The sequence below is a fragment of the Bos mutus genome, chromosome 5 (genome assembly GCF_027580195.1).
Source record: "Bos mutus isolate GX-2022 chromosome 5, NWIPB_WYAK_1.1, whole genome shotgun sequence".
NCBI classification, from domain to species: domain Eukaryota; kingdom Metazoa; phylum Chordata; class Mammalia; order Artiodactyla; family Bovidae; genus Bos; species Bos mutus.
Genome location: NC_091621.1, coordinates 8,648,059 through 8,666,027, shown reverse-complemented (window position 1 = coordinate 8,666,027; position 17,969 = coordinate 8,648,059). Strand labels below are relative to the sequence as shown.

At 44.5% G+C, this 17,969-nt stretch overlaps 1 non-coding gene across 1 annotated transcript; it reads right to left on the bottom strand.

The window, feature by feature from the left end:
- Window positions 1-6,633: 6,633 nt before the first annotated feature.
- On the bottom strand, window positions 6,634-6,705 carry TRNAF-AAA (transfer RNA phenylalanine (anticodon AAA)). Its single transcript has one exon. It is a non-coding gene; the product is annotated as a tRNA-Phe (tRNA).
- Window positions 6,706-17,969: the final 11,264 nt, after the last annotated feature.

Sequence of the window (17,969 nt, the reverse complement as noted above, 5' to 3'; positions counted from 1 at the left end):
CAGTTTCTATTCAAGGAGGGTCCTGGTGTCCATAAAACAACTCCAGGATATGCATCAGATTGTTCTATATATCTGTGTATCTATTTATCTATAGCCTTTCAGGAGCAACTGAAACCATGCATCTCAGATTGGGACACAAACCCGGGCAAAACCCATGGTCTTTTAACTGAGATCACACACCAGGCTTCAGTACTTACTGAAGTTCAGGTTCTCTTTTTTTTTCTTTTTAAAATATTTATTTATTTATTGGCTGTGCTGGCTTTTCTATAGCTGCGGAAAGTTGGGACTGTTTGTTGTGGCTTCTCATTGTGGTGGCTTCTCTTGTGGAGCACAGGCTCTAACTTCCAGGGCTTCAGTGGTTGCAGCAAGTGGGCTCAGTAGTTGTGGCACACGGGCTTAGTTGTTTCAAGGCTTGTGGAATCTTCCCAGACCAGGGATTGAACCTGAGTCCCCTCGTTGGTGGGCAGATTCTTATCCACTGAACCACTAGGGAAGTCCAAGCTCAAGTTCTTGGCGTTTCATCACAAAGTAACAGGTAGAAAGTGTATTTATTTAGAGAAACACACTCCATAGAGTGTGAGCCGTCTTAGACATCAAGAGTGGAGCCAAAATACGGTGTGGTTAGTTTTTTTTCCCAATAATTTTATTATTTTATTTTATTTTTGGCTGCACTGGGTCGTCCTTGCTGCACACAGGCTTTCTCTAGTTGTGGCGAATGGGGTTACTCCCTAGTTGCAGTGCTCGGGCTTCTCATTGCAGTGGCTTCTCTTGTAGCGAACAGACTGTATAGTGTGGGCTTCAAGTTGTAATGTGTGGGCTTAGTGACCTCTTGGCATGTGGGAGCTTCCCAGATCAGGGTTTGAACCCGTGTCTCCTGCATTAGCACACTGAGCCTTTAGGGAAGCCCTGGTATGGTTAGATTTGTTTTGTTATTGTTTTTTTTTAGTGTTTTATTTTATTTATTTATTGGACATGCAGCATGGGGGATCTTAGTTCCCTAACCAGGGATTGAACCCATGCCCCCTCTGTTGGGAGCTCAGAGTCTTAACCACTGGACCACCAGGGAAGTCCCATGGTTAGTTTTTATGGGCTGGGTAATTTCATAGGCTAATAAATGGAGGATTATTCCAACTATTTCAGGGAAGAGGCTGAGATTTCCAGGAATTGGGCCACCACCCACTTTTTGATCTGTGATAGTTGCCCTCAGGGAAACCCTTGTGGCTCAGACAGGAAAGAATCAGCCTGCAATGCAAGAGACCCGGGTTCTATCCCTGGTTCAGGATGATCCCCTGGAGAAGGAAATGACTACCCACTCCAATATTCTTATAACAGGAGGGGAAGGGGTAGGGCACAACTTTTGAAAGAATGACATAGCCCAAGGACACAAAATAAACCAAGAATGGGACCAAGATGGGAGAGTAGACCTTGATCCTTGATCAGCAAGTGAAATGACACACCCAGAGGTGCCATGACAGTTCCAAGGGATTGTTAAGAACAGGGAGTGGGTGATGGCCCAAATCCTGGAAATATCCACCCCTTCCCAAAAATCAGTTCAGTTCAGTTGCTCAGTCATGTCCAACTCTTTGTGACCCTTTGGACTGCAGCATGCCAGGCTTCCCTGTCCATCACCAACTCCCAAAGCTTGCTCAAACTCATGTCCATCGAGTTGGTAATGCCATCCAACCATCTCATCCTCTGTCCCAGCCTCATGGGTTCAAGTCCCCAAAATAGTTGCAATAATCCTCCCACTTGTTAGCATATGAAATTACCCAGTCTATAAAAACCAATCACGCCAAACTTCAGGGCCACACTTGCCCTCTGTGATAGCCCACACTTTCTCTGTGGAGTGTGCTTCTCTCTGTATCTGAATAAATCCACTTCTTACTTTGGAAGGACTGATGCTAAAGCTGAAACTCCAATACTTTGGCCACCTCACTCAAAGAGTTGACTCATTGGAAAAGATTCTGATGCTGGGAGGGATTGGGGGCAGGAGGAGAAGGGGACGACAGAGGATAAGATGGCTGGATGGCATCATCGACTCGATGGACATGAGTTTGGGTGAACTCTGGGAGTTGGTGATGGACAGGGAGGCCTGGCGTGCTGCGATTCATGGGGTTGCAAAGGGTCAGACACAACTGAGCAACTGAACTGAACTGAACTGAACCTATCACTTTGTCTCTCATGGAATTCTTTCTGCGATGAGACATCAAGAACCTGAGCTTCATTAGGTCCTGAGACTAGATACTGTGAGTTTTGGCTGGGTTTGAGTACCAGCCACGTGGATTCAAGTCCCAGTCAGGGTTTTGGCTGGGTTTGAGTCCCAGCACGTGGGTTCAAGTCCCAATCTTTAGTAAACGGTTTCTTTGTTGCCTGGAGAATTCCATGGACAAAGGAGCCTGAAGGGCTACAGTTCATGGGGTTGCCAAGGGTTGGACAAGACTGAGTGACCAACACGATAACAACAACAAAGTCAGACACGACTGAGAGACTAATGCTTTCATTTTCACTCGGCCTCAGAACTGTCAGGGCCCTGGTGGGTGTCACTTTAGTTTGCTGATGTGTTACAGTGAGAGTATACTGAGGCTCAGGCTTCCTGAATGGCTCACAGGAGATGTGGGTTCAATTCCTGGGTTGGGAATATGCCCTGGAGGAGGAAATGGCAACCCACTCTAGTATTCCTTTTTTTTCTTTTTTGGATGCACCAGGTCTTTGTCTCAGAATGTGGGATCTTGTGGCTTATGGGATTTAGTTCCCTGACCAGGGATCGAACCCAGGCCTCCTACTTTGGGAGTGCAGAGTCATAGCCACTCAACCACCAGGGAAGTCTGCATTCCAATATTCTTGCTTTTCTTGCTCAACTGCTTTTCCTTTGTTTCTGCATTTTCTTAATCATTAATCAAGTCAGTACTTTGGAATTCTGCATTCAGATGGATATATCTTTCCTTTTTTCCTTTGCCTTTCACTTAACTTCTTTTCTCAGCTATTTGTAGGGCCTTCTCATACAATCCATTTTGCCTTTTTGCATTTCTTTTTTCATGGGGTGGTTTTGATCACCACCTCGTATACAATGCCACGAACCTCCCTTCATAGTTTTTCAGGCACTCTGTCTATCAGACCTAATCCCTTGAATCTATTTGTCACTTCCACTGTATAATCATAAGGGATTTGATTTAGGTCATACCTGAATGGTCTCGTGGGTTTCCCTACTTTCTTCAATTTAAGCCTGAATTTGGCAATAAAGAGTTCATGATCTGAGCCATAGTCAGCTCCTGGTCTTGTTTTTGCTGACTGTATAGAGCTTCTCCATCTTTGGCTGCAAAGAATATAATCAATCTGATTATAAAATCACTGCAGATGTAGTGATTGACTGCAGCCATGAAATTAAAAGATGCTTGCTTCTTGGAAGAAAAGTTATGACAAACCTAAATAGCATATTAAAAAGCAGAGACATTACTTTGCCAACAAAGGTCCATATAGTCAAAGTTATAGTTTTTTTTAGTAGTCATGTGTGGATGTGAGAGTTGGACCATAAAGAAGGCTGAGCACTGAAGAATTGATGCTTTTGAATTGTGGTGTTGGAAAAGACTCTTGAGAGTCCCTTGGACTGCAAGGAGATCCAACCAGTCAATCCTAAAGGAACTCAATCCTGAGTATTCATTGGAAACACTGATGCTGAAGCTGAAGCTCCAAAATCTGACTACCTGATGCAAAGAACTGACTCATTAGAAAAGACCCTGATGCTGGGAAAGGTTAAAGGCAGGAGGAAAAGGGGACATAGAGGATGAGATGGTTGGATGGCATCATGAACTTGATGGACATGAGTTTGAGCAAGCTCCAGGAGTTGGTGATGGACAGGGAAGCCTAGTGTGCTGCAGTCCATGGGGTTGCAAGATTCATACTGAGCGAGTGAACGTGAACTGAACTGAACTAGATATGAGGAGATGCAAGGATTGAGATCATAAAATCTGTTCCTAAAAACATCCAACTACCTAAAGACCTGTCCCACAAGATTCCCTGGAGCACAGAGTGCCTCACTCCTCCCTGAGCTCCCACAGGGGTTGTTGAAGGTCAACAGTTATAGCTGCATGGGGTTCTATCTCCATAGAGGCAGATGGCAAATGCCATTGTTGTTCAGTCATTGGCAATGCTCTTGGTAAGTGCCAATTTGTAGTTGATAGTAGCATGCAGGATCTTGGATTCCGACCAGGGATTGAACCCATATCCCCTTCACTGAAAGATGAACTCTTTTTTTTTTTAATGAATTAATTTATCTTAATTGGAGGCTAATTACTTTACAATATTGTAGTGTTTTTTGCCATACATTCACATGAATCAGCCATGGGTGTACATGTGTCACCCATCCTGAACCCCTCCCCCCACCTCCCTCCCCATCTCATCCCTCAGGGTCATCCCAGTGCACTGGCCCTGAGCGCCCTGTCTCATGCATTGAACCTGGACTGGCGATCTATTTCACATATGGTAATATATGTGTCAATGCTATTCTTTCAAATCATCCCACCCTCGCCTTCTCCCACAGAGTCCTAAAGTCTATTGTTTACATCTGTGTCTCTTTTGCTGTCTTGCATATATGGTCATCGTTACCATCTTGAAAGATGAATTCTAAAGATTCTTAACCACTAGACCAGACCACCAGGGAAGTCCCTATTTCTATGAATTTTAATATCTTTTTGTTTTTAAGTAAATCTTAGTTTGGTTTTCTTATTATAAAAGTATTATGTTTTTAGTAGGTCAAAGAAGACAAAATCTCCTATAGCTCTGGTACAATTTCTTTTCTCTGTGAATGTTTCATCTTACTTTTTTGTTTGTATGTTTTGCATATTGACCTTCGTTTTTGACTTATCTATTTTTTAGATGTTTATTATTCTATCAGCGAATTCCCACAAATTGACCTTTAAATTTATTGTTCCAAAACAATTCATGCTCATAAAAATAAAAACAATAACTGAATAAGGTAAGAAGTTAAAGACTTCCTTCCCTCCAAAGCCCTGTTTCCAATCTCAAGGGGTAACCCTTGTTAACAACAGGATGCATATTTTTCCAGACGATTGTTTTTTTCAGATTTTAATTATTTTTTTTAAAAGTTGAAGCTTTTATTGTTGAAAGTACAATACATATCCTCCACCTTCTCATCTAGTTCCTAAAATTCTACAATACTATTAACATAGTGCCTTACTTGCTTTTTTCACATATCTATTCAAACAGTTATGTCAATATCCATTCATTTATCCTTTTTTTTTTTTTTTAAAATAAACCTGTGGCAGATTCATGTTGATATATGGCAAAACCAATACAATATTGTAAAGTTAAAAAAATAAATAAATAAAATAAAAATAAAATAAATAAAATAAGTTGCAGAGATCAGTATACATCATCCCTAAACACTTCACCATTAAATTACATTTAGGACTTCCCTGATGGTCCAGTGGTTAAGACTCTGCCTGCCAATTCAGGGGACATGGGATCCATCCCTGGTCTGGGAAGATTCCATATGCCACAGGACAACTAAGCCCAGGCACCATAACTACTGAAGCCCGAGCCCTAGAGCCAATACTCCACAAGAGAAACCACTGCAGTTAGAAGCCCATGCACTGCAACTAGAGAAAACCTGCATTCAGCAATGAAGATCCACCACCTGGGAAGTCCTGATGAAGCCTCAGCAGAGCCTAAAATAAATTTTTAAAAATATGGCTTAGGCTGAAATGGCTTCTCTTATGTCAAGAAAGCCATTCTTGTGTCAACTGCAAATCGGCACTTTCCAATAGCATTTGCCGTCTGCCTCTGCAGAGAGTGAACCCTGTGCTGTTGCAGCTCTTGACCTTTGACATGCTCTGAAGGGAGTTCAGAGTGAAGAGTGAGGCATTCTGTGCTCCAGGCAAACTGGTGGAATAGGTTTTTAGATAGTTAGATATTTTCAGGAGCTGATTTCATATCCAAGTCTGGCATCTCCTCTTATCTAGAAAAGCACTAAATCCTTTCATGGTGACATCCGCTCCTTGTGATTGCAGAAAACCTTTTATAAAAGAAGGGCTTGATTACATTGAACTCCCTCTTCACCAAAATCATATATATTGACCTTCCCCCACTACCTCTTTGGAACAAGCTTAACTCGTAACTCTCATGTTGTGCATCTTTTTTAGTCAACACTTTGTTCTCTTTCTCTGGGGACTCCCTAACCTATCTGCTTACAGTAATGATAATAACAAAGCTAGTAATAATAACTTATTGTTGTTTAGCTGTTAAGTTGTGTCCGACTCTTTTGCAACTCCATGGACTATGTAGCCTACAAGGCTCCTCTGTCCATGAGATTTCCCAGGCAAGAATATTTGAGTGGCTTGCCATTTCCTTTTCCAGGGGATCTTCCCAATTCAGGGATTGAACCCATGTCTCCTGCATTGGGAGGCAGATTCTTTACCACTGAGTTACCAGGGAAGCCCCAGTATAATAAAATTTCAACAAAATACTGATAATTATTATTATAGTGAATAGTGAAGTCGCTCAGTCGTGTCTGACTCTTTGCGACCCCATGGACAGTAGCCAACCAATCTCCTCCATCCATGGGATTTTCCAGGCAAGAATACTGGAGTGGGTTGCCATTTCCTTCTCCAGGGGATCTTCCCAACCCAGGGATCGAACCCGGGTCTCCTGCATTTTAGGCAGACGCTTTACCATCTGAGCCACCAGGGAAGGTCAATTACTATTATAACAATAAAGTAGTATTTCCTATGTGTCTGACTATAACCTTGACATTGTTTTAAGTACTTTAAAAATATTAACTAGTTTAACCTTATAGAGTAAGAACAATTGAAATCTTCAATTTGGAAATTATGAAACCAAGCAGGATTCAAATCCTTTCTATGTCCCCTGTTTCTTTTGTTGTTGTGGTTCTTAGGAAAAAAGGTTTAGGCCTCCTAGACCTTCTCCGAGTACTAAAGGGCAGATTCAAACAGGAGTTACTAAGCAGGAAAGTGAGGGAATGCAGGAACAGAGGAGGAGCAGTCCAAAAAGAATGGTGAAGCCTTGGTGTAGGTCTGGTTTCCTCCTGAAGGGATATACATAATAATATCTTTGAGCTCTTCTGAAGAACTAAAGCCTCCACTCAGGTGGAGGATGGTAACTTTAGGTTGAGCACAAGATCCCTGGAGCCACAGCCCTGTTACTACCATCCAATCAGAAATAAATCACCCAGGAGCCCTAACTTCAAATTGTACCTATGAACACTTCTCCCCCAAAACCAAGAGTTTGAGGTTTTTGTTGCTTGACCCTGCAGCAAACCTTTCTCTACTCCAAACTCCCAATGTTTCAGTTCCTTTGGCCTCACTGTGCATGGGGCTTGCCTTGGGCAACAGAAGGAACCCCTGGATGATATTGAAATGAGGTCTGTGTGTGTGTGTGTATGCGAAGACACAATCTTTAAAAGAATGACATAACTGTTGAGGATGTTGTAGCCACACATTCCAGGAAACAAACTCACTCAGAAGGACAATGCAGATCAGTTCAGTTCAATCTCAGTCACGTCCGACTCTTTGCAACCCCATGAATTGCAGCACACCAGGCCTCCCTGTCCATCACCAACTCCCGGAGTTCACCCAAACTCATGTCCATCAAGTCGGTGATGCCATCCAGCCATCTCATCCTCTGTCGTCCCTTCTCCTCCTGCCCCCAATCCCTCCCAGCATCAGAGTCTTTTCCAATGAGTCAACTCTTCACATGGGGTGGCCAAAGTACTGGAGTTTCAACTTTAGCATCACTCCTTCCAAAGAACACCCAGGACTGTTCTCCTTTAGAATGGACTGGTTGGATCTCCTTGCAGTCCAAGGGACTCTCAAGAGTCTTCTCCAACACCACAGTTCAAAAGCATCAATTTTTCAGTGCTCAGCTTTCTTCACAGCCCAACTTTCACATCCATACATGACCACTGGAAAAACCATAGCCTTGACTAGATGGACCTTTGTTGTCAAAGTAATGTCTCTGCTTTTGAATATGCTATCTAGGTTGGTCATAACTTTCCTTCCAAGGAGTAAGCGTCTTTTAATTTCATGGCTGCAGTCACCATCTGCAGTGATTTTGGAGCCCCCAAAAATAAAGTCTGATACTCTTTCTAGTAGTGGAGTGCAGTTTACTACACTGGTGGGCCCAAGGCAGAGTCTCCTCTTAGCCAAGGACCCTGACCAGTTTTTGTGAAAATGTTACATACCCTAAGTGTACTTGTTCAAACTCACCTCCCCAAATTCCTTGAAACTAGTCTGGGCAAGGTAAAAGAGAGATAGGATCAAATGATTCCTGTGTCACAAGACTAGATAAACAGTGGATATTTATCAATAGACCTATGGTCATATCCAGATAAACATAATGGAGTTTACCACTTTGTTCTGTTACAGAAATAATTAGTATATTCTTTCAGGCAACAGAGAGTCCAAGTACAAGTCCCGAGGCTCTTTTATCCGGGGGGTCTGGTTTTCCATTGGTATGCCATTTCTATAGACACCGGGCACAAAGTTCAGAGTCCACTGGGAGGGTGACCATGTGTTTAGCCTAATGTTCTCAGCCTGGCCTAAGATGGAGTCCAGCGCTGTCTGTTTCCTCCTTCATTCCCGCTCTTGATGCTCTTAACTCATATTATGAGCATCATTCATAGGGATATGTTGCACCCTGGCTCTCCGACCCCCAGTTTGGGAGAATGACATCAACCTTTGGGTTACAAAGTTCATAATACATTGTAAAATTCAGGGTCCACAAAGCAGAACTATCAAGGCAACTATAACAATGGTAAATATAGTTTTCCACCAATCGCCCTTCACCCAAGATAGGACCGAAGTCCAGAAAGGAATGTTTTCATTTCACATTGCTTTTACCTGGTTTTTCATGTCATCTAACGCAGTTGATACATTGCCAGATAAGGCAGGAATGCATACACAACATTCAACCTTAATAGCACAGGTCTCTCCTTGAGACAGCTGGGACTATGGCCAAAGCCATGCTATTTTGAATTACCACTTTTCTCATTTGGATTTGCTCTTCATTTAAGGCTTGGATGGCTTTTGTTCTATCTAGGAGGGCCTGTTTTGTGAAATTAGTCAAGGCCTCTACTTTAATCATAATATCTGTGGTCCCTATAGAGGATACGAATAAGGCAGCAATATACTCATACCATTGAAACACAGATCTTGTCCGCCTAGCATGTAAATAAAGTAGATTTACTGGGGCTTGTTGTAGGTTAGGCTTTTGTTACATTGGCATTTATATCAAATGTAACCCTATGACCCGAGTCTATTGACTATAGATGTAGCTTACACCAAGAGAGCAAGGAGAGGTTATGATTGACAAGAGAGAGGAAAGTCTCTTTGTCATCCCAGAAAAGAGCAGAGTGGTTTAAAATCTCCTTAGCAGAGCGGTGACACCCACCAAGGAAGTCCATCAATCACTGACAGAGGCATAGCCCCACATACCCAGCAGTTGGAAGTGTTGTGGAAGTCTGTGTAGGAATGTGCTCATGAGATGAAAACATCGTCTTGAGTTGAAATGGAAGTTAAATTCAAACTCACGTTGATGAGGCCAAATAGCAGGAGTTGATTGTGCGGCTTCCTCCTGAAGGGGCTCATCTGGGATCTTCTTTTCTTTCTTCTTCTTAAGGATGACCTTAGTCTCTTGAGGGCCAGTGGGGTCCCTCTGCATAGTCCACTCAGCATTTTCTGGGTCTGCATGGTATGCTCTCTTCACCCTTGTATGATGGATCCAAGGGACAATACCTGCAACTTTAACTGCAGTAGGGGTAGTTAGAATAACAATATAAGGACCCTTCCACTGAGGGGCTAGTGAATCATGCCTCCAATCTTTGACCCATACTTAGTCACCAGGCATAAACTCATGAATCTGTTCCCCCAAGGGGAATGGCACTCTTTCTTGTACAAACTTAGTTACCTGACTAATTACCTTACCTAACTGCTCTGGGAGTTGGTGATGGACAGGGAGGCCTGGCATGCTGCGATTCATGGGGTCGCAAAGAGTCAGACACGACTGAGCGACTGAACTGAACTGAACTGCTCCATCTGCTGTGAAATCCCATCCCCCCTTACCTGAGGCAAATTGGTTGTTTTATTATGGGAGGGGGTCTCTCATATACAATTTCGTATGGAGAGTAGCCATGGGACCATGGGGTCACTCTGAGTCTGAGTAAAGCCATCAGAAGTAAGTCCACCCAGGAGCAGTCAGTCTCTATGATCCACTTGGAGAGTGTCTCTTTAAGTGTCCGGTTGGTCCGTTCCACCATCCCAGAACTCTGGGGTCTCTATGTAACGTGTAGTTTCCATTTGATGTTTAAAGTTTTACTTACTTGTTGTACTAAATCAGCTATGAAAGCCGGGCCATTGTCTGATCCAATGCTGGTAGGAAATCCAAATCTGGGGACTATCTCCCTAAGCAAGCACGGGGCTACTTCTGATGCTCTTTCAGTCCAGGTAGGAAAAGTTTCTACCCATCCCAAGAATGTACATACCATGACCAGCAGGTAATGGTAGTGTTGGCAATGTTTCATTTCAGTGAAGTCTACTTCCAGGTGTTCAAAGAGCAGCGTGCCTTTTAGTTGAATCTCTGGAGGTTTCTGTCTGTGCCAAGAGGCAGCATTGGCCTGTAAGCAGGCAGTGCAGTTCTGAGATTCTGTTCTGCATAGGGAAGAGAGGCAAGGAACCAAAAAATATTTTCGAATTAGCTCTTCCAGTTTATCATGGCGTAGGTGGGTCGCTTGGTGTGTTTGGCTTACCAGAGTGCGTGCCAGCTCCTCTGGTACCAGTAATTTGCCACTTGGCAATTCCCACCATCCCTTTTCAGTCTTAATAGACCCTTCCGCTTTGGCTAGTTGGTTTTGGGCTTCAGTGTATTTTGGAGAGTCCAATGCTAGCTCAGGCAGTTCTGCCAATACGAGCGCTTTAATAGGGGCCTCACTTGTTATCCCCATGCCCTCAGCTACTTGTTTAGCAGTCTTATCTGCCAATCTGTTTCCCCAAACCTGGGGGGTATCCTCCTTTTGATGTCCTCAGCAGTGTATGACTGCAACCTTTTCTGGTTCCCAGACAGCATCTAATAGGGTCAGAATTTCTTCCTTATTTTTGATATCTTTTCCCCCAGCTGTCAAGAGGCCTCTCTCCTTATACAGAGCCCGTGTACATGTAGTGTGGCAAAAGCATACCTGGAGTCGGTGAAAATATTTACTCTCTTGCTTTTTGACAGCTGGAGTGCTCAAATCAAGGCCCATAACTCAGCTCGTTGAGCAGACCAGTGCTGTGGCAAGGAGCCAGCCTCGATGATAGTCTTTTCTGTGACTATAGTGTAACCCGACAGGCACTGTCCTTGTTTTATCAGGCCAGTGCCATGAGTATATAGGACCCAATCAGGGTCCGGAATAGGTTGCTCTCGGAGGTTGGGTCTGCTAGTGTGGATGTCTTCCAAGACTTCCCCACAGTCATGAGAAGGTCCACCCTCTCCTACTGGAAGGAGTGTGGCTGGGTTTAAAGTCTGGCAAGGCTCAATACTGGAGGTTAGGGTTTTCACGTAACAGCCCTTGATATTGAATAATCTGGGAGTTTGATAGCCATTTGTGGGGATCTCCTTGTAAGAGTGTGTTGGCCTCATGTGGGACTCTTACCACCAGATCTTGGCCTAAAGTCAGTTTAGTAGCTCTTCGTACTAGTAGGGCAACTTCGGCAATTGCTTGCCGGCATCCAGGCCACCTGGTGGCGAAATTGCCAAGCTGGCTTGAGAGACGGGCTACAGGTCTGTCCCGCGTTCCCACAATCTGAGTTAACACTCCATTGCTGTTTTGTCCTTTTCAGTTACATATTGAGTACATGGCTTGGCAAGGTCTGGCAGCCCTAAAGTGGGGGCTGATATAACTGCCAACCTTAGTTCATCAAAGGCTTTTTGTTGTTTTTCAGTCCAATTTAGTGGATTTTCCTCAGGCCCTGTCAGGCATTCATATAAAGGCTGGGACATTTGGGAATATCCTGGAATCCAAATTCTGCAAAACCCAGTAGCTCCCAAAAACTCCTGGACCTGCTGATGAGTCTTAGGTGTTGGGATTCTCAGGATCACCTCTTTTCTGGACTGGTCTAATAACCTTGTGCCCTTCTTCAAAACAAACCCCAGATACCTTACCTCCTCCTTGCAGATCTGTGCCTTCTTCTTTGACACCCAGTAACCTGCTTCCATCAGCAGTTGGAGCAGTGCTTTCATTCCTTCCCAGCATTTTTCCTTGGTCTCGGCAGCCAGTAGCAGGTCATCCATGTATTGTAGGAGCCAACATCCATACTCTTCTGAATGGAATGAGCCCAGGTCAGAAGCCAAGGCTTCCCCCAAAATAGTTGGGGAGTTCTTAAACCCTTGTGGGAGACAAGTCCAGGTGAGCTGTTGCTTGGTGCCCCCAACTGGACCTTCCCATTCAAAGGCAAAGATGGGTTGTGACGCTGGGGCGAGGCATATACAGAAGAAGGCATCCTTGAGATCTAGGCAAGTATAAACTTTAGTTCTCGGTGGGAGGAGACTAAGTAAGGTATAGGGGTTTGGAACAGTGGGGTGTAAAGTCACAGTAGCCTGGTTGACTAGCCTGAGATCCTGTACAGGCCTATAATCCTGTCTTCCTTCCTTTTAGACTGGCAGGATGGGTGTATTCCAAGCTGACTGGCACTCTACTAGAATGCCCGCTTGTTTCAATCTATTGATGTGGGGTAGTATGCCAACCCGGGCCTCTATCTGTAGCGGGTATTGGCATTTTCTTATCGGAATGGCGCCTGACTTGAGTTCTATTATCACTAGGGCTTGATGTTTAGCCAGCCCCTGGGGGGTGGGGAGGTTGTCTTCCCCTCAGACCTCGGGGAATAATTGAGTTAGCTCTCTTTCAAGTTCTTCCGGTCCACCTGGTTTTTCCTTTGGAGGCTCATGCAGCTCATCTTGACGGTGGGGTGGGGGTGGGGGTGGGGGGCCAGGGAAGGTATTGAGAGAGAGAGCAAATAAGTCAGTGCCCACCCAGAAGGTGGGCCTCTCCTCAGTACTGAAGAGAGATGTCAATAATTGAATGACATCATCCCATGTTGGTCGATGGGTGCAAAAGATGGTTTCCATCAATCTAGTCATACCTCGTGGCTCTTCTGAGGAAGCGGGGGTATGCTTTTGCCAATTTAGTATGTCAGTTGATGAGAAAGGCTACAGGAGCTTGATGGTAATTACCATCCTCCCCTTGCACCGGAGGTTGTTGGACTTCTCTAAGAAGCATCTGTAGTGGTGCCTTTCCTTCCAGCTCTCTGGCAGAGTGCAGTCTCTGCTTAATTCCAATGTCTCCCTCCCCTTGTACGGTAGTACTTACTGGGAGCGGAGGCTAGAGCTTGGGGCGTATGACATCAGCAGCGGTTGAATCCGGTGGGTTGTAGCCTATTGCCCCTTCAACTAAGGTCAGAGCTTGCCAGAATGGTGGCTCTACAACCTGTGGGGCTGTCGGGAGGACTGGTGAAAGTGGAGGCTCTGGGAGGCTTACTGGCCTCTGGTCAGTTCCCTGTGGGGAAGCTCTCGGCACCGCAGGAGCGTTGGTTGGTGGGATCATCATCCAGTACAGTGGCGGGGGGCGTTTTTCCCCCTCTGGATCCTGTAAGATTTCCTTCTCGTTGATGTTTTAGATGTCTTTCTTGTCCTGGCAGGCTTAATTGGATGAGGATAAAAACACAGATGAATTAGATACCCCACGTCCCAGGCTTCTCCTGGAAAGCCAATTCGTACAAAAAGTACTGATATACTTTTTTTTTTTTCTTTCTACCTTAACTAGTTTGAGGGATTGGGTGTTTCGCAGCAGATAGGGCACTTCCTGGGGGAGGGTAGAATACAAGCACACAAGGACCAAGTTTCTACTCCTAAAAAACCCCCTGGCGATTGCTTGGTAATAATTTCCCCAAAATGGCGTGGACACACCTCCTAAATGACCTTCACAAATTTCCTTCCTAAACCCTAATATGCTTGTCAACCTGTGTACCAAGCAATCGCTGCTGCCTGCCTATTCCAGGCTCCTGTGGGGCCGTGCCCCTTCTAGTCCCTCCCAGGGGGGTGATCAGGCCCCTTCTTCCACCCTGCCGGGTGGGTTCCTCCTCACCTGAGTGCTCAGTTCCCCTGCTGCCATCCACTACCTGCTAACGTGAAAGGTATGGGCATTGAGAAGCCGAATCCTTCCAGAAGGGTGAGGCACCTTCCCCCCTCTAGAAGATTCAAGCCGCAAGGCCTTGGAGTAGTCCCAATGGGACTTGTCTCCTCAAAGTGAGGAGTTTCCCGGCCAATGCACCAAATGTTGTAGCCACGCGTTCCAGGAAACAAACTCACTCAGAAGGATGATGCAGATAGTGGAGTGCAGTTTATTATACCGGCGGGCCCAACACAGAGTCTCCTCTTAGCCAAGGACTGTGAGCAGTTTTTGTGAAAACCTTATACACCCTAAGTGTACTTACTCAAACCCACCTCCCCAAATTCCTTGAAACTAGTCTGGACAAGGTAAAAGAGAGATATGATCAAAGTTAACCCATGATTCATGTGTCATAAGCCTAGACAAACAGTGAATATTTATCAATAGGCCTGTGGTCATATCCAGATAAACATAATGGAATCCATCACTTTGTTCTGTTACAGAGATAATTAGCATATACTTTTAGGCAACAGACTCCAGGTACAAGTCCTGAGGCCTTTTATCTGGGGGGTCTGGTTTTCTATTGGTATGCCATTTCTATAGACACCAGGCACAAAGTTCAGAGTCCATTGGGAGGGTGACCATGTGTGTAACCTAAAGTTCGCAGCCTGGACTAAGATGGAGTCCAGCTCTGTCTGTTTCTTCCTTCAAGGACACACGAAAACTGGTTAGAACCACTATAGCCCAAGATGGTGGCAGATTCGAATTCCAGTAGACTTTGAGCCTCCTTATATGCCTGTGCATGCTAAGTCGCTTCAGTCACGTCTAACTCTTTGTGACTCCATGGGCTGTAGCCCACCAGGCTCTTCTGTCCATGAGATTCTCCAGGCAACAATACTGGAGTGGGCTGCCATGCTCTCTCCAACCTTCCTGACCCAGGGATCGAACCCGTGTATCTTTTCCATCTCCTGAATTGGCAGGCAGATTCTAATGGCAACCCACTCCAGTACTCTTGCCTGGAAAAATCCGATGGCCGGAGGAGCCTGGTAGGCTACAGTCCATGGGGTGGCAAAGAGTAGGACACGACTGAGAGACTTCACTTTCTCTCTTTCTTTACCACCAGCGCCACCTAGGAAGCCCATTATATGCTCATTGTAATGCTTTAGTGTATACTAAATGCCACACCCACAGATCCCAAGACAGTCCAAACATCAGTTTAGTTTAGTTCAATTGCTCAGTTGTGTCCAAGTCTTAACCATAAAAGGCCAAAAAATGAGCAGTGAATTTCTAATTTCCTGGAAATCCCCACCTATTCCCCAAAATAGTTGGAATAATCCTCCCATTCGCTAGCCTATTAAATTACTCAGCCCATAAAACCTAACCACCCATACTTGAGGGCCTCTCAGCTTCTGAAATGACCCACACTATCCATGGAATGTGTATCTCTCTCAATAAATCTACTTCTTATCACTCTGTCCTTTGAGACATGAAGAACCTAAGCTTCATTAACTCCTGAGACTATATGTGAGATTTTAATTAAAAGACGATGGGTTCGTGGGAATTCCCTGGGAGTCCAGCAGTGAGGACTCCAAGTCTTGGGTTCAAGTCCCACTCTGAGTTTTGGCTGAGATCCAGTCCCATCTGAGATGAGGTGCGTGGTTTCAATAGGCCCAATCTAAGCACAGGCTCAGAAATTACATGACAGAAACCGAGAAACTCAAACAATTTCTGGAAATGAAATATACTTTTGCTCCTATTCATTTTCTCCTCCTCCACCAAGACCTCGTCTCATCACTTACTTCCTCTGCTAATTAGTCTTCAAATTCTCCCTCAGACTGAATTCTGTCCTAACCCATCAATGTGAACATCTTCCCGTTTTGTATTCAAGTACTTCTCTCTATCATCTGAGAATCTGAAATATAAACCTACTACTTTCAGTTCAATGCAGTCAAACTTCCGTTCGTACCACACGTCTGAAATTTCTCTCATAGAGATAGACGTTCATTGACAGTTTATCTGCCCAAATCAATCCTTTTTCTTCTTGTGCTTGGTGTCACAGAGTCATTTACTCCCTTGGTGATCTCACCTATTTCAATAGTGTACTGCTCTTGCCACCCAGCCTCAGTCCACTGATACCAACTAAGTCAGTTTCCAGCTACCTACCTAGTAGGCCTAGGTTTCCTAGAAGCATCCTTTAAAAAAAAAAAATATATATATATATATATATATAAAATATATATTTATTTATTTAATTTTGGCTGTGCAGCATCTTCATCGCTGCATGTAGGCTTTCTCTAGCTATGGCTGCTCTTCGTTGCAGCACATGGGCTTCTGATTGCGGTGGCTTCTCTTGATGTGGGGCACAGGCTCTAGGGCAGGAGGGCTTCAGTAGTTGTAGCACATGGGCTTAGTTGCCCCCAAGGCATGTGGGATCTTAGTTCCTGAACCAGGGATGGAACCCATGTTCCCTGCATTGGCAGGTGGATTCTTAACCACGGAACCACTAGGGAAATCCTCCTGGAGCATCTTAAACTAATCATTAAACTGTTGTTGTACCTAAAACCAAACTCAAAATTATACTGCTGTTTCCTGGCTCAATTCATGATTCATAGGCACTGAGCCTCTTAAGCAGGAAATCAACTCCTTTTCATCTTCAGTTCTTTTCTCTTATTTCATTCACTCAATTGGCCACCAAATCTTTTTCTCCATCTACAATCCACTACCTTAGGTTGTTGTTCAATCACTAGGTCATGTCCAATTCTGTCACCCCATGGACTGTAGCATACCAGGCCCCTCTGTCCTGCACTATCTCCTGGAGTTTGCTCAAATTCATGTCCTTTGTCAGTGATATTATTTAACCATCTTATCCTCTACTGCCCTCTTCTCCTTTTGGCTTCAATCTTTCCCAGCATCAGGGTATTTTCCAATGAGTCAGCTCTTCACATCAGCTGGCCAAAGTATTGGAGCTCCAGCTTCAGCAACTGTCCTTCCAATGAATTTTAAGGGTTGATTTCTTTTAGGATTGACTGGTTTGATCTCCTTGTAGTCCAAAATACTCTCAAGAGTCTACTTCAGCACCACAGTTCAAAAGCATCAATTCTTCAGTGCTCAGCCTTCTTTATGGTCCAACTCTCACATCCACACATGACTATTAGAAAACTATAGCTTTGACTATATGAACCTTTGTTGGCAAAGTTATGTCTCTGTTTTTCAATATGCTGTCTAAGTTTGTCATAGTTTTCCTTTCAATGAGCAAGCTTCTTTTAATTTCATGGCTGCAGTCATCATCTGCAGTGATTTTGGAGCCCAAGAAAATGACATCTATCACTGCTCCTGCTTTTTCCCCATCTATTTGCCATGGAGTGATGGGACTGGATGCCATGATCTTAGTTTTCCAAATTTTGAGTTTCAAGCCAGATTTTTCACTCTCCTCTTTCACCCTCATCAAGAGGCTCTTTAGTTCCTCTTCAATTTTTGCCATTAAAGTGGTATCAGCAAATCTGAAGTTGTTGATATTTCTCCTAGCAACCTGGATTTCAGCTTGTGCTTCATCCAGCCTGGCATTTCGCATGCTGTATTCTGCACCAGTTCAGTTTAGTTCAGTTCAGTTCAGTCGCCCAGTTGTGTCCAACTCTTTGTGACCCCATGGACTGCAGCACGCCAGGCCTCCCTATCCATCACCAACTACCGGAGTTTACTCAGACTCGTGTCCATTGAGTCACTGAGGCCATCCAACCATCTCATCCTCTGTCATCCCCTTCTCCTCCCACCTTCAATCATTCCCAGCAAAAGGGTATTT